At 39.1% G+C, this 14,834-nt stretch overlaps 1 long non-coding RNA gene across 1 annotated transcript in view; it reads left to right on the top strand.

The window, feature by feature from the left end:
* The first annotated feature begins 4,047 nt into the window (after positions 1-4,047).
* The window catches only part of LOC117809984, a 137,391-nt gene continuing 126,604 nt past the window's right edge, over positions 4,048-14,834 (top strand). The window contains exon 1 of the long non-coding RNA XR_004630657.1: positions 4,048-4,423. This is a non-coding gene — a long non-coding RNA (uncharacterized LOC117809984). The remainder of the gene's footprint in view (positions 4,424-14,834) is intronic.

Raw genomic sequence — 14,834 nt, 5'->3', positions numbered from 1 at the left:
CGGCTCAGACAGACAGTCATCTGTGTATGCGAGCCTATTCCAAAACACACAGAAAGCAACGTGGCAGTTTGGAAAATAATCAAAGTAACTTTGTGATGGGAAAACACAGAGTGGAAAAGAGAGGGAGGGAAGGACAAGTTTTTCAAAACTGAGCAAACAAGAATTGCTTCCAGCACACTGCCTGCTTTTAACACAGCTCAATGGTTGAATGTCCTAACCTTTAACCCCATGGTCATCAGAATTCCAAATGTAGCTTTTCTACTTGCATTTGATGTATTATTCCTCTATTTATGTATAGTTTAAATCAAAGTTTAATACATCATGGAGTGCAGATGCTGTGATAAAAGCCTCAGCAGTGAATTAAAGTAACATTTCTAGCAGAGCGTAAGGTTTACCCACTTCTTTCCAAGAATAGTAGCTTCTCTCAAAACCATAAAGCAGCACATCAAAGACTCTCAGGCTGTTATTAGAGGTCTTGTTTAAAGCCGCTGTAAATCTTGCAACTGCTCTGTAAGTACTTCAGAGGTTTTGAAACTGCAGTGTATCTTGGTTGATTTTACTTTGACTACTTACTTTAGAAACAACTTTCTAACATTCAAGGAAGAATACATTTGAATAAATGTGCTGCTCACTCACTGGGCCAAAGTGCTAAAGGCACAATAAAAGAGCTTTAGATCTACTTATCATAGATAATTACAAACAAGCTTCAGCTCATAGTCCTTTTTCTGGCAAACATGTGAAAGGTGATTTAAGAAATCATCAAATGTTGGGGTTCCAGTGAGTAAGACAAGTTCCCAGATTTTCCTTTCTACGACTCTGCAGTCGTACAACATGTATTTACTTGAACATCTGCTTTAATAATATAACTATAGTAACAGTGCACTGAATTTGATCCCCTGTTGGAGCATGTTGAGATTATCCTTGATGGGTAATGAATTTGTCAAAGTCCAATGAAGTCCTGATGAAGACAACACCCTGCCTGCTTGAGACGCTGTTGCTTGAAAACATACACTTAAAATAAATATGTGCTTTACATAGTACATATCAAAATTATGTGTGAAAAACAAAGGTTATTATTTCTAGGACGGCTAGATCTTTTAACTGCAAACACAAAGTTACAAAGTTACATTTAGATCTTTAGATATATAGGTAAGTCGTTCAGAACGTTTTTCTCCCTCAGGTTTCCAATAACTGTTCAAAGCAAGGTTCTTCAGTAATTGCTACCTTGGTATTTGACAGCTGTGTCCCACAATAAAACGTATTGTCTTTGTCTCTCCCCTCTGCAAACAGACTGAGGCTTTGATGTAACAGAAGTTATTTCTTTTCCTGACTGCTTTGCTGGCTGGGTAAAGTATTGTACATGAGATTCCATGAGCCTTATAAGGTTATTTCCTGGACTGACTAACCCATGCTGAGCTGTGTACAAGTGAGGGTCAGTGAGCAGCAGGCAGGCAGGGCTTCTCTTTTTTCTTTCACCACAATTACTCAGTCTTCTGGAAAGACATGTAAGCAACAGGGCCAGATCCCAGGAAACAGGAGGCCCTCGAGGGTCAGCTGTTGTACAGAATAAGAAGTGATTTGAGGTCCTGGAAGTGCAGGAACTTAGGTGAACAGCACTACAATGTGAGCTGCTTATTTGTCCCAGACTGGGGGTATCTCAAAGACAAAAGATCAAATGATACCCCTCACTACTGTAAGATAAACTCAGTTTGGTGACTGTAAAACAACCCTGCATGTTTTCAAGCACCTCAAGAAACCAAAAGATTCCCAAGTTATGGATGTTCAAAACGGTAGATGGATGTGTGAACAACATCTTTCCCACTAAACTCAAAGATGAACAATAGCATTTTTTCTTAGTTGTTACTGAAAAATTTCAGTATGCAATCCTCACTCTGTACATCTCCTCTCATAACTCAATATGTCATAAAGAAGGGGCGATCCTACGTACCGGACATGACGATAGCTCAATTTCCATTTTCCTACTTGACTTGGTGCTACCAGTTGCAGTAAATTCTTCTATGCCTTGCACTGGTTTTTTCCTCACTAGATGGCAGCACTAGAGCACTCAAACATGGGACATGCATTTTCTCCTTATGGCCTCTGAATGAAATGAAAAGGGTCTCCCTCAAGGTGTCAGACTTCACACACTTGCGATAAAGCAGAATTCCATGTATTGAAAGATCTGTACTCCTATATTTGTTTTGCAGACATTGTTCATAAAAAATTCTGTCTACTAGAAAAACTCCCAGGTTTCTTATCTAGTTTGAAATTTTCACTTGCTGTTCTCTTTGGTTTAGCAACAGATGTGAGTAAAAACAAAACAAAAAAACAAACAAATCAAAAGCAGAAGTATGTGTTGTGTGTTTGGCATAAGTCAAAGTGAAGTCCAGACCATCATACATGCATGGTTAACATCCTCTACTCAGAATTGATAATTCATTTAATCTTTTCCAGAACCATTTTTTCTGAACAAAGATGTATACATCATCTTTGAAAATGGTGCTGTAATCAGTAAACCTGTTATACAGATCGTGGGAAACTGTGATGTATGATTGTAATCTTTCAGGGCATTTCTCAGACTTTCCTACAACTTTCTTCTCGGAGTCAGTCAACCTGTCTTACTTCCAATAAAGAGCAACAATTAAGACTACTGTCTGAAAGAGGGGATTTCACTGCATTTTAAATGAATGGTACTTAGCTTCAAGGCGAAATCTAATGCTTGTGAAAGCTCAGCGCCCCCTTTTCTTTCTACCAGTGACATTGATTAGGATTTTCTAATACGATGCCCGAGGGGACTTAAGTCCGATCCAATTACCTTTGGCTGCCATCATTAGCTTGACATGGCCCCCTGGCCATTCCACTCTGTCTGTACATTGGAGATCTGCCTCTGTGGACAAAGAATGCCATGCAGGCTGCTGCTTTGTGGACTGAAAGGTTGGCTAGGCTATCAGAATTGTTTTGAGTCTTTACGCTACACTCATAGAAAGTTCAGTTAGTTTCAGTCTGTAGTATTGCTTTTAAGACCCAAACACTGTTTACTATGTACGTTAAGTTACATAGGTATACAGAGAGAGAGAGAGAGAGAGAGAGAGTGAGAGAGAGAGAGAGAGAGAGAGAGAGAGAGAGAGAGAGAGAGAGAGAGAGAGAGAAGAGAGAGAGAGAGAGAGACAAACATAAATGGCCGCATATAAAAATTTTAATTTTTGAAGTGTTTGCTGTGTGTTTTTGTTGATTGTTACTGTTCTGTTTTTTGTTTGTAACTCTGTAAAGCACATTGAATTGCTCTTGTATGAATGGGTCTTTATAAATAAACTTGCCTTGCCTTGTATCACTCTGTGGATTTTGTGCCATATCAAGTCAGGTCAGGTTATCTTCCATAGTGGGCAATTATATTTTTATTCCTAAGGATTATTGCTGTGAACAGCAGAGATTGTTGCATTCATCTGTAAAAAATTGAAAGTTGTATTGTATCAGGCTCACGATGTATAATATCAGGCTATAGAGCCAAGGGCCCCTCATGGCTCTCAGGGACAGAGTACAATTAGATAGAAAGTGGCAGCCCACAGGTATTCAGGCATGAATGGCAGCTGTTATTTCTCTTGAGAGAAGCCGGCAGAGTTATTAAGAGAGAATACAATGTTGGCCAATTATAAATGCCAAAGATAAAACCAGGGCCCATACGGTTTTAGGTTCTTTGAAACAGCATGAGTGGAATGTTCCACACAAAAAAATATTTCTCAATGGTTTAATTTTAGAAAAAGTTTGAGACCATAGTTGGTAACTTTTTTCAAGATTAAATTGAATCCGAGACAGAAAAACTTCCCCAGTTATTAAGAAAAAGGCCATTCCGTTTTTTGATGCTTTTTTCATCCCAATTACGATGTTTTGAGAAATTTGCCCTGTGGTTTTGAGATCTTCAAACGAGTCAAACAGCGCCCCTCCGTGCAGGCCATTTGCTGGAAGCGTTTGCCAGCGTATGTGGTAAAACAGGGTACTGCACGGTGACCTGGAACGATTTGGAGGAAAACGCAGGTGAAGCTTGTTTACCTTGATTAGTGACGTCACGCTAACCGCTGGACTTTGAATTGTCGGCTGCCAAAAAGGGAATGGAAAATGAGAAATGACAATTATCAGTGCCTCTCTTGTGAAACATAGTTTTAATAACAGTGTAACCTAGGCATTGAGCGACTAAAAATGAAGGGTGACAGCCTACTTCTGGAGCTGTGGGAAACGCTTGACAGAGGAGAGACTTTTGATCTGCTGCTTTTGGACTCTGATAATTGGACTGCATCCTGAATAAGTATTATATCATTGAAAAGCCATTGGACTGGAGAGGGTCAGCTGAAATACCAACTGCAAACCAAGTCTGCTAAAAGATTTGATTATTGAACTTTGGATCACCATGGAGGACAGTTTTCTTCTGGTAAGTGAAATGCCCACCTTGTCTATTCTCTCCTTCCTCTGAGACAAAATGGCAGCTTTACATACATAAGGCCTTTTTATTGAAGATTTTGACATGCCGCTGCAATAGAACGGTGGCCAAGAAATGGAAAGGTTTGAATTCCATTTAGCTGCTTTGTTTTCTGGGTTCACATTGTACATGCTGACTGTCCTACTGCTGTTGCTGCATATGGTGTATAAATATCTTTTTAAATAAATAGGTAGCAGCTTGACATCCTACTTACTAAGACAACTGTTTAAAGGGAAAAAAGTTCCATTGTTGATGTGGTTATTTAGCTAGCAATGGTAAAACACTATTGTACTTCCATGAATATGATTGGTGTGTGATGGTTGTGTCCATGGTTTGTTACATGTAGGGCTAGGTGATATGGCAGAAAAGCAAAAGGTCAGTTTTACACCAAACTTAATTGACGACTGTATTCGGTTTGTTTTCTTCTTGGAAAAAAAACAAAACAAAGAAATGATTAATTGTCAAACTCAAGAGAAGCTGCGTTTAACTGGACTGTATGTCTGTTGTAGCAGAATAAAAGAACATCTCTCCTGCTCTTTAGTGAGGGCTCTTTGTATGGGATGAAGCTAGGATTGCCACGTTGGAGTTGTGAAAAAGAGGGACACTCAACCAATTGTATGGAGGGCCGGCCACTATTACCAGTTCAGACTGACCAAATGAACATAAAATTCGGACATAGGACACTGGTAAACTCTGCTGCTGCAATCTTGCCTTCTTCAGGTGAACCTTTTTTGGTCATTAAAGTTACAATGGCTTCCTGTTTTTGTTTGTTTGATACCACAGCTTGATGATTTTTTGTTTTTGCGTGGATTTCCAATGCATTTTCCCTTCATATTTTACAGAGTTTTTCGCAGGACACAAAATGCATGTGGTGGAAAAATTGTCTCCCTGGGTCGGCTGTACCCATTCAAACTCTGACAGTGTTGCCCAGTCAGGATTGTAACTAGTTTATAGGTTTTTCTCGTGCTGCTGGCTTGCATGTATTTGCTCCATCTCCTTCCCCGTCTGTCGTCTCTCCTTCCATTTCAAATGGAAACGCCAAAAGTTGGTGAAAAGAAGACCTCAGCACGGTGTACGTCGATCAATTCAGCTTGCTGTCTCTCTTCGGTCAAGTTTCCCTCCCTGCTTGAGCCGCTTTGAGCACAAGGGTGCAGGCGTGTGACGTACGCATAGATGGGAAGAAAACAGAGACAATTTTAAATAGCTGCAGAAGCACGGGGGACCTTTCTAGACTACAGAACGAAGGAAATCAAATGAGTTTTTTTGCATTTTCCCCCAAAAATGGGACAAATTGTGTCCCGGGAGAGATTTTTATTTTCCTGGGACAGCTGGTAAAAAAAGAGGGAACAATTCTGGGAAAAACGGTACAGGTGGTCCTCTAGATGAAGCAGGGCAAGTTCAGCAAAATGCTTGCAGTTGGGTAGCGCATATGGGTTAATAGTTTTAAGCTTGTGGATTATTAACCCAGGCTTTTCCGCTGTCTATATGGGCACCATATGTTTAGCGGTATGTAGCGCAACTGTATCAGTAAAAGCTTTCCTCTGTATCCTTTTCTTGTCATACGCCATGCAATGGGAACATGATTCTGCTTACGTTGGCTGTACTTTAGGGGGTGTTTGTGGGCTGTAGCGGCCTTGTGCACCTCATAGTAAGACACATTTCTCCCACTTGGCTGTGTGCCTCTGTTTAAGATGTTGAATTTAATTGGTTGTGCTGCTGCCTTTAGCTGCAAAAGCCTTTCAACAAACTTTGCAGCAGGCTGTGGTTTGTTGGAGGTCTGACGCCATAAATTCCAAACGGAACCGAACAGGGTATTCAGGATTCAAAAACTTTATTCATCAGAAGACAGAAAAAAAGTGATAGATGGCAATAAACACAACTAAAACAATACAAATTTTTGAAAATGTTCACAGTATTAAAATAAATATGAATACATCAATTCATATTTGTCATACACAGGCTGTTAAAAATGGAATAAAGAAAAGGAATGTGTTAATGTGAACTTATGTGTATGCATCATGATGAGTAGGCCTAATAGCTGGTCATTTGAGATAAATGTTCAAAAGTCTGGTTGACTGAGAAAAGACAAAGTCTTGACCGCAGAAGCAGTGTTCGTCTGGTGTGGATCCTTTGTGATCACAAAGGCTCTGGTTCTGTATCTTTTGCTTGAACTGGAGCCAGTGTGTCCAATCTGCAGTGAGGCTAAATAAGCACTGTCGGGAGAGCGACATGTCTTTGCCTCTGTTTTTATTTTTTGTGACCGTAATTAACACATTTGACTAATACTGTTGTAAATGACATGTTTTGAATTGCTTTTTATGCAAAGCCAACATTAGTTAATCTCTGTTGGGATTCAGTTTGACCCTGATTGCTTTTGCTGTTTTGAACTGGGAGACTATAATGCTGCTACCATAGGTTGTATATTAAAATGGACATTGTCAATTTGGATCGGGTTGAAGCCATGAGATTTAAAGCCGCCCGAGCTGACTTGCTGCAGTGTCATGAACCCTGCCTCTGGCATTACTCCACAGTGAACATCAGTCAAACTTTAAAATTAGAATGCTCATCAAATAAAATTTTCTCAAACATTGTTTCAGTCATAAAAGTTAGTTCCTATGAGGCTGAGGCTGAATTATGTCCAAGTGCTCACTTTCCCCTGAAGTGTAGTTTTACTTAGTTATTTAACTGTTAAAAGAGAGGATGTAACTTCATGATTGACATCTCTGTTTAACAACCCGGGACTTCCACAAGATCTGTGTCCGGTCTGTCTCCGATCCACTGCGGTCTGGCTCTGTGCTCTCTCGTTCGTCAACACCCACCAGTTGCGTTTTCAGAATGGAGAACGGAGCAGGACTGCTGGACAGCTGGACAGCTGGAGTCATGTGACTGAGGTTACAGTATTAATGAATATCCGACCCCTCTCCTCATCCATATTGTCTTTACTGGCCTCTGAAAACCTCTGACCTGTTGACTCCAGGCCTGGCTGCGCTCATCATGACGGTTTGTTGTAGTTAAGTGAAAAACAATCTGGAGATAACACAGTGTTTTATTCTGAAAGTTAACCTGATGTTTTAATTTGTTTTGGTGCCTGACTTCCTGTCCCGCTTGATCTGTTGTAAATCTGTTGAAATTGATGCATCAGGCAAGAATAGAAGCCTTGCATATCTGATTCGGAGGGCTCCGACCTGCCGCATCAGAGATGCAGCAGGAACACTACTGAGTGGATCTAGTGGAAGTTAGCACATTAACTAGAATAGAAATCAGATCTGGCTGCAGGCTCCCCAGAGTTCTGTACCGGATTAGCAGAGTAAAGTAGAAACAGCAAAGGAAAACATAACAAACACCAACATAAGAGTCATTGGACTTTCCAAAGCCACAAGTGTCTGCTTCAAATCAACTCATGAATTAGTTCTGCTGTTCACTGTACCCACCTGAGGGCTCTGTGACATTTTATCCAGGATTCTGATGCATGTTTTGGCTAGTGTTGCAGGTGTGACGTCAGTTCTGTTACCAATCCAGCCACAAAAAGACCTCTACCGACCTGGCTAGCCTTACTAAGCCAACTAGCATTATACAATCAAACCATATACCTATTATTATAGCCTGGTTTATTGGCTGTAGATGTACTTCAACTACATACCATAACTTATTAGAATGTTATGAAGTTGGTCATTCTTTTAATTTTTTTTCTGTTTGAGGTATGAACTGGGTGTACATTAGTCAGGTATAAATCATGCTGTATGGGATGCCATATTTTCTGTACCTGCTTGGAATCCTCCAGAAAATTAACTTTTTATATGAAACATGCAATGAGCTGACTTAACACCACATCCAAGTTTTCCCTTTTCCTGCAGCATCACTTCAAATATTTTCTTTGTACCCTCCAAATCATCCTCAGCTTCCATTGTACACCACTCATTCCTTTTTAGTGTCTGTTTTAATGTCTCCGTTCCTACCAGACACCAGACGACGAGACTATAAATTAGTGTGATAAGATTACGGTGCAGATAACTTGGGTCTGTGTCTCTTCTCATTAAGTGAACATGCAGTGTTTTATCACAAAGATAGGGTGTCAAAGTCGGATAACTCCTTGTGATGTGAAATACACAGCAGGAGTAATCATGTCTGCAGAGGACAGCCAAAGTCAAATACAGTGAAACAAGTATAAATCTGCTTGTGTTTTCTTTTTAAGACCTTTTGTATTTAGTCTACAAGGGATTATTTACTTGATACTTCAATGTCACTATTAAAACAGCTCTTTGTGTAGATTGTATTTTATTTTTTTCAAAATGATTAATGACATGCATTATCAGAGCAGCACTGTTCAAAATCCACCTCTATTACTTTCTATCTTCTTTTTGTGCAACATAGCTGATCTGATAGTATTGCATAGAATTTCCACAGACAGACAGACACACACACACACACACACACTTTCCTTTCAGGAAATCCACTCTTGATGGATATGATAACATCATACTCCTTCTGTGACAGATTGCAGACCAGGAACCAGTTCAAACTGGATTACAAATAAGCAACAAAAGAGATTTAGAGAGATGCGGAAGGTAAGACCAGAGAAAATGATAGTGTGGGAGGCGCAGGAATAAAACTGAGAGGGAGCTAAGGACCAGACATCCGAGGAGGTCAAGACATTAATCGGGGTCGGGTATAAACAAACATTCTCTGCTCACTCACCACAGGACGGGGTTTGTGTTTTCCCTATCCTGCTCTGCTTTGTCTTTGTAGATAGCCATTGCACGTCATCTGACTGCTGTTCTTTTCAGTGTTGCATAATGGTAAACAAAAACCTTGGCAAACTGTTATAAACATGAAGCTTCTCTTGTTGTGGGCAGGATCCACATGCTCTTTTATGGTTTTATTTTATCAAATCTTTACTTCTTGGAAAGTGAGAAGTGGTGTCAATGAGTTTTCCTTTCTTGCTTACTATTAACTTTAGGTTCCTGTAATTGCATTACAGGGGGACAGGTTGCATTTGTTGTAGTAGATGCATCTCAGTATACTCATTTTATTTTGAAGGGGCTAATGTACATAAAAGTTCAGGTGTTATTGTAAAAATGAAGGTTCCTTTTTATTTGACTTTCTTCGGGGATGAAAAATGTTTAGTATCTGTTTTCCATCTAGTCAGCCTCCGTTGACATACACAGGGCAGTGTAAGCAACATATGGCCAATCACAAACATGAACAAGTCTGCCATCAGCAAACAGAGCAGTACGGATATAATAAAAATGAATAAGAAGACCAATCAAGCAATTTGATTAGTCAGTAGGCGTAGTTTTCTGAATACTGATCTCTTATCTCGAACATTACCTGCCTCAGAGCAGTTTATTAGTCCAGTATAAATTACCATGGTGAGAACCCCAGTAAGAAGTGAACCACCTTTGCAGTACTGAAAACCTGAAGTGAAACCTGAAGTTACCTCGATAACCACAAATCCTGCTTCCGAGTATATCCCCCAGGTTTGCTTAGACCATAAATATGTCATCACTCCATCCATCTTGGTTTAAAACAATATAGTAAAATTGATTTGGCGGCTGAAGAAACAAATGTGTGTACTGTAAAAGAAACCTCTAATCTCCAAAGCTGACATTCCTTCCTTGGGGTCTCTTATCGCAAAAATAGCATTGCTCTTTTCCAAAACACTCCCTATGTAGATGGATGGAAAGTACAACACAAAATTAAGCAGCAAGCATGTATTGAGTGATTTTACATTCATCATATTCTTATCTATTTCAGTCTCTTTCCTCTTTTCCCACCAGCTTTCTTTTATAGGAATAAACTTTAATGCTTTCTTCATTAGATGTAGACCTCTGTTACCAACAAAAGTCTCCATAAATGTGTTGTCCATAAAGAAGGAAAAATCATCCTTGGTGCTAGTTAGAAGAGATGACAAACTGCACATGTTACATCGTATCTCATCTTAGAGTTATAACCAACTGCTGTCAAAAAAAAGGAGCTAAAACAGAAATATGTTAACACTCATGAACTTATGACCCAATAATAATAAAAAACACTGGCATCTGTATCTCTCTCATTTACTTTGGATGCTTAAAAGCTGTGTTTATAGGACAATGAATTAGCAGACTAAGGGCAGCAATCTGATACACAACCACTGTAGTAATGACACTTAACAGTAAGATTGAAGCCTAAAATCTTCTTCAGGATGTGTTTATTCACTATGTGAATATGAAGCAGGCTTTTGCATACAGCTGTTTTGATTACTTGGATCAAACAGTTAGTGTTGGGCCAACTGAAGTTTCTGAGCAGTTAGGGCAAGGATGGATGGATAAGTCCTTTTCAAATATTTTTTTATTCACCCCAAAACACGTGTAATAGTTTTTGTAATCTATATATCTCTCTCTCTTTATCTCTTTGTATATAGGTACAGAGAAACATCTAGAGTGTGATGATGATTGACAGATTTGTTTACTGTCTTTGTGTGCAGAATGGTATTTCAACATGTCCCACAGTTAAGTGATTTCTATCTCCTATCTTTTATAGACTCGCTCTGTCTATTTTTGAATGTGGACCTCATTTTAACCCTCCCAGAAGATTCATATCAGATTTTTGTGGTCTGGGATGGGGACTTTGTGTGTGTGTGTGTGTGTGTGTGTGTGTGTGTGTGTGTGTGTGTGTGTGTGTGTGTGTGTGTGCGTGTGCGTGTGCGTGTGTACGTCAGTGTTCATGTAAAAGTATGCATTACACAAAGATGTGAGAGAGTGTAATTTTGGCGTCCTCGAGGGTACAATAGAAAATGATAAAATTAAGTTTCCTAACCATCACATATTTAATAAGTTTTTTTTTTCAATGAATTATTTTTCATTTAAGCTATCCCAGTGTGACTCCATTAGAATAAAAAATATCTTCACTTGATATGTTATCACACATTAAAAGGGAAATGAAGAAAGCTTAAGAACTCCTGAACACTGTTTGTTTTAATAGAAAATTGACATTTTTTGTGTTTAGAAATATTAACCCGAGGTCACAAATGTTATGGGAAGCTGGCACGCTTCAAGACCTAACAAACTTTAGCCAGTTAACCTACCAACAAAAAGAGTCGTTGGCTGACTTTAAGCAGTGTGGAGGTCAAATACCTCCATCTACATCCAGGCAGAAGAGCGTATTTGTCCAATGTTGGACAACACTCACAAAAATACTGCAGTTTACAAACTTGTAAGTCATGCAGGAGCAGGGCTTCCACTGCTCCTCCTGATGAAACCCTTTTTTCAAATTGTCCTTGGAATACTCAGGCACACTGGTTCCTAACTTAATATGTACTTTTTTTGGCAGAGTGGTTTACCACTTTGACTGAGACAACTGCGACAATGATACATCTTGCACAGATTACCATTGTTTTGATAATTGCAGCATCTGTTGCCAAACAGCGTAGCATCAAGAGGTACTTCATTGTTATTTAGATCTTTTTAGTCAGTGAGTTGTAACACTAGAAATCATCTTCTTTGTTACAGGACATCATCATAACTATCAGCTCAGGCAGAATCTTAACACAAATTGCATAGTCTTAACAGCCCTCTGTTTCTTCTGAAGACTACTTGGACTGAGTCCAGGTTCTTCATGGTATTCACAGTTGCTGGGGTGGCCCAAGAATCAAACAGGAAAAACATCACGGTTTGCCCATGGGAAGAGAGGAGTTTCCTGCCTGCAAGGAATGCTGGCTATCATTGTCATGCCCACAGCTGTTCTGTGGTTGCGAAATATCCAAGTTGGTCATAATGTCAAGCCTTCAGAGACTCCTTTAGTAAGATAGTCGAGTCCGACTTCTTGTTGTGAAACTTCAGGGAATATTAGACGTGGTGTATGGAATTGATATGCAGCAGAATAAATGGATAAAATAATTAAATATGGCATTCGGAAGAGAAGAAACAAAATGCATTATTGGGCATCACATCAATCTTTCTTGAAAGTACCAACAAACATTTTTGTTGAACCATGAGTATTGAAACCTTGTTGTTTTCACAGTTGGACATCATGGTGGAAAAGAACATCTCACTGAGTTTCCTTCACAATTCCGAGTAAAACATTAGGATATTTTATGAATAAAGAGAGACACTGATGTCTATGATTTTGGAGTGACTCTTACTCTAACGATCTTAGTCGTCTAATAATTAGGAATGATGTCTGTGCTGTTTTATTACAGATATGAACAGAGTGATGCCCACGTACAAAATATTTGTGGTAGATACAATTCTGTATCCACTGAGATCAGTTCTTAGTGTCATCTCTCTGATTGTGCCCCATATCAATGAACAGTTTTCCATTTGTGTTACAAGACGTAAAACTTTTGGTGAAAACCTTACAGGATCTTACCTTTTACATAACAGCCTTCACAGATTTGCCTGTGACAGGATTCTCTCTATGAAGTGTTTCTGAAAACCACAAAAGGATTTAGTGCTCAGTCACATGGATTATTCCCTGGTAATTGGATTATAATTATAGAACAAGTCCTCAGTCTAAATAGGTGCATTAGAAAAAGGGTTGCCTTTGCCCAAATCACATTAGTGCTGCACAGGGCTGCCAATTAAGAAGCAGTCTATGGTGGTCCTGCCTGATTTTTATTGGCTAAACAAATTTGATGAAAGTTTGTGGGTTTGACCTTTTTGCAGTATTAAACTGAAGGCATTGAGGAACAGGATGTGGATGAGATGAGATAGAAAATAAAGATAATTCAAGTCCTAGTTCAAAACAACACATAAAGGGAGGAAAGTAAAGAGATTATAAAGTGTTTATCATTGAGTTTGTTCTGAAGAACATGCTCTGTTTCCAACATGGCTAGTTGTGTTACTTTCAATTTGCAAATATAATTACCTAATAAACTGCCCTTATCACTTTATATACATAACTGCTATAATATCTCCAATGCTGTTCTGACTTAAATATTAAAGCATCTATTTTTCAGTGGTATCTGGAGGGGCAAACTTAACTTTTCTTTTGATCTTTGAGCTTCCTAAGTTGCTAATTGGGTTATAAACAATGCAGCACACGGAAGTGAAAAGGAAGTAATTTTTGCTGACAGCTGGCTACTCTGGAAATACAGAGAAGTTAGCCATCGCCCCCAGAGGCATATACCACCGACAATAACCAGTGTGTTCCAAGATTAGCCAAAAAACAATCCAAGACATTAGCTATTATCTTACCATGAATTAGCTTTAAAATAATGGCTATACGGACACCTGCACAAAAGTACAGCTAATGATTCCTATAGACGTGGGCTCTCAACTCCAAATGTATTCTGGATACGCAAGCTTCCAGTCGGCCTGCTAATAACTAACAGCACACAGAAAAGGATGTCTTGGCCTTGAGTCACTAGTGTCTGCATTTATATGCCTATATAAAGGGGATATATTATTGAGAGATAGTGTGAAGACAGCTAATGGGTTCCAAGATAGACCCCAACTCTAACCCCTTCATCGTAGACTCTTCAAACGCAACAGTTCCTGATCAGTTTTATCGCACAACAAACCAGTCTTAGCTAATGAGTAAAGAGAGAGATAATTGAACTTGACTGTCTTGACTGGATTTGGTCTCTTCACAGTAGTTGTTTGGCAGTGATGTGAGTAGGGAGTGTCTCTGTTGGCACTCCAACAGCTCAGCATAGTTTTGGGTTTTCTTTGGCTTTACCCTGAAGTTTGTTGTTGGGTAAGATCCAAGTTGCTTTCATGATTATTCAGGTTGAGAGGTCAAAGCAAGGTGTTGTCCACCAATGTTTGGCTCAAAATGCTGATACGGAAGACAGCTCACAAGCTGTCCAGTTTGAAGAATATTGTATGCGTCAACAGTGGGTTCCAATCAAAATATATTTCTTAAAGGACTTCTACATAAAGATATTGTGTGGATCTATGAGTGCTGGTGTGTAAGGATGACTGCTGGCATGTAGAGGCTCTATATAAAGACATTTTCAACCATTTGGAATGTGTACAAATATCACTCTACTTTATGACCTTGACGTGTCTGTGTGCTTTTTCCAAATAATGCAATACACAACAAAAGAGTTGTCATAAAACCCAGAACATGTTTTGAATATCGTGTAAAGCATTAAATTCCAAGGGGAACATTTGACTCGTTCTGTAAAAAGGACACATTTTTATGTACTGTAATTTAATTCAAATCCAATGCCAAAATTGAGTAAAATATTGGTATGCAGTGCACATTTGACATATTTAAGTCATTGAATCAGATATTAAAACTGTGTTTGCTTCGGAGAATTCCTCTGACCATTTTATCAATACAGAACCATTTCTTCAAACAGAACTCATGCGCATGCAGATTCAAACTATTGCCAAAATAATGTACAAACCTTATTAATGAATGTTGAAAACTTGCATGT

Source organism: Notolabrus celidotus, chromosome 3 (genome assembly GCF_009762535.1).
Source record: "Notolabrus celidotus isolate fNotCel1 chromosome 3, fNotCel1.pri, whole genome shotgun sequence".
In the NCBI taxonomy this organism is placed as follows: Eukaryota; Metazoa; Chordata; class Actinopteri; order Labriformes; family Labridae; genus Notolabrus; species Notolabrus celidotus.
The sequence above is the reverse complement of the archived record's forward strand: the minus strand, read 5'-3'. Positions and strand labels throughout refer to the sequence as shown.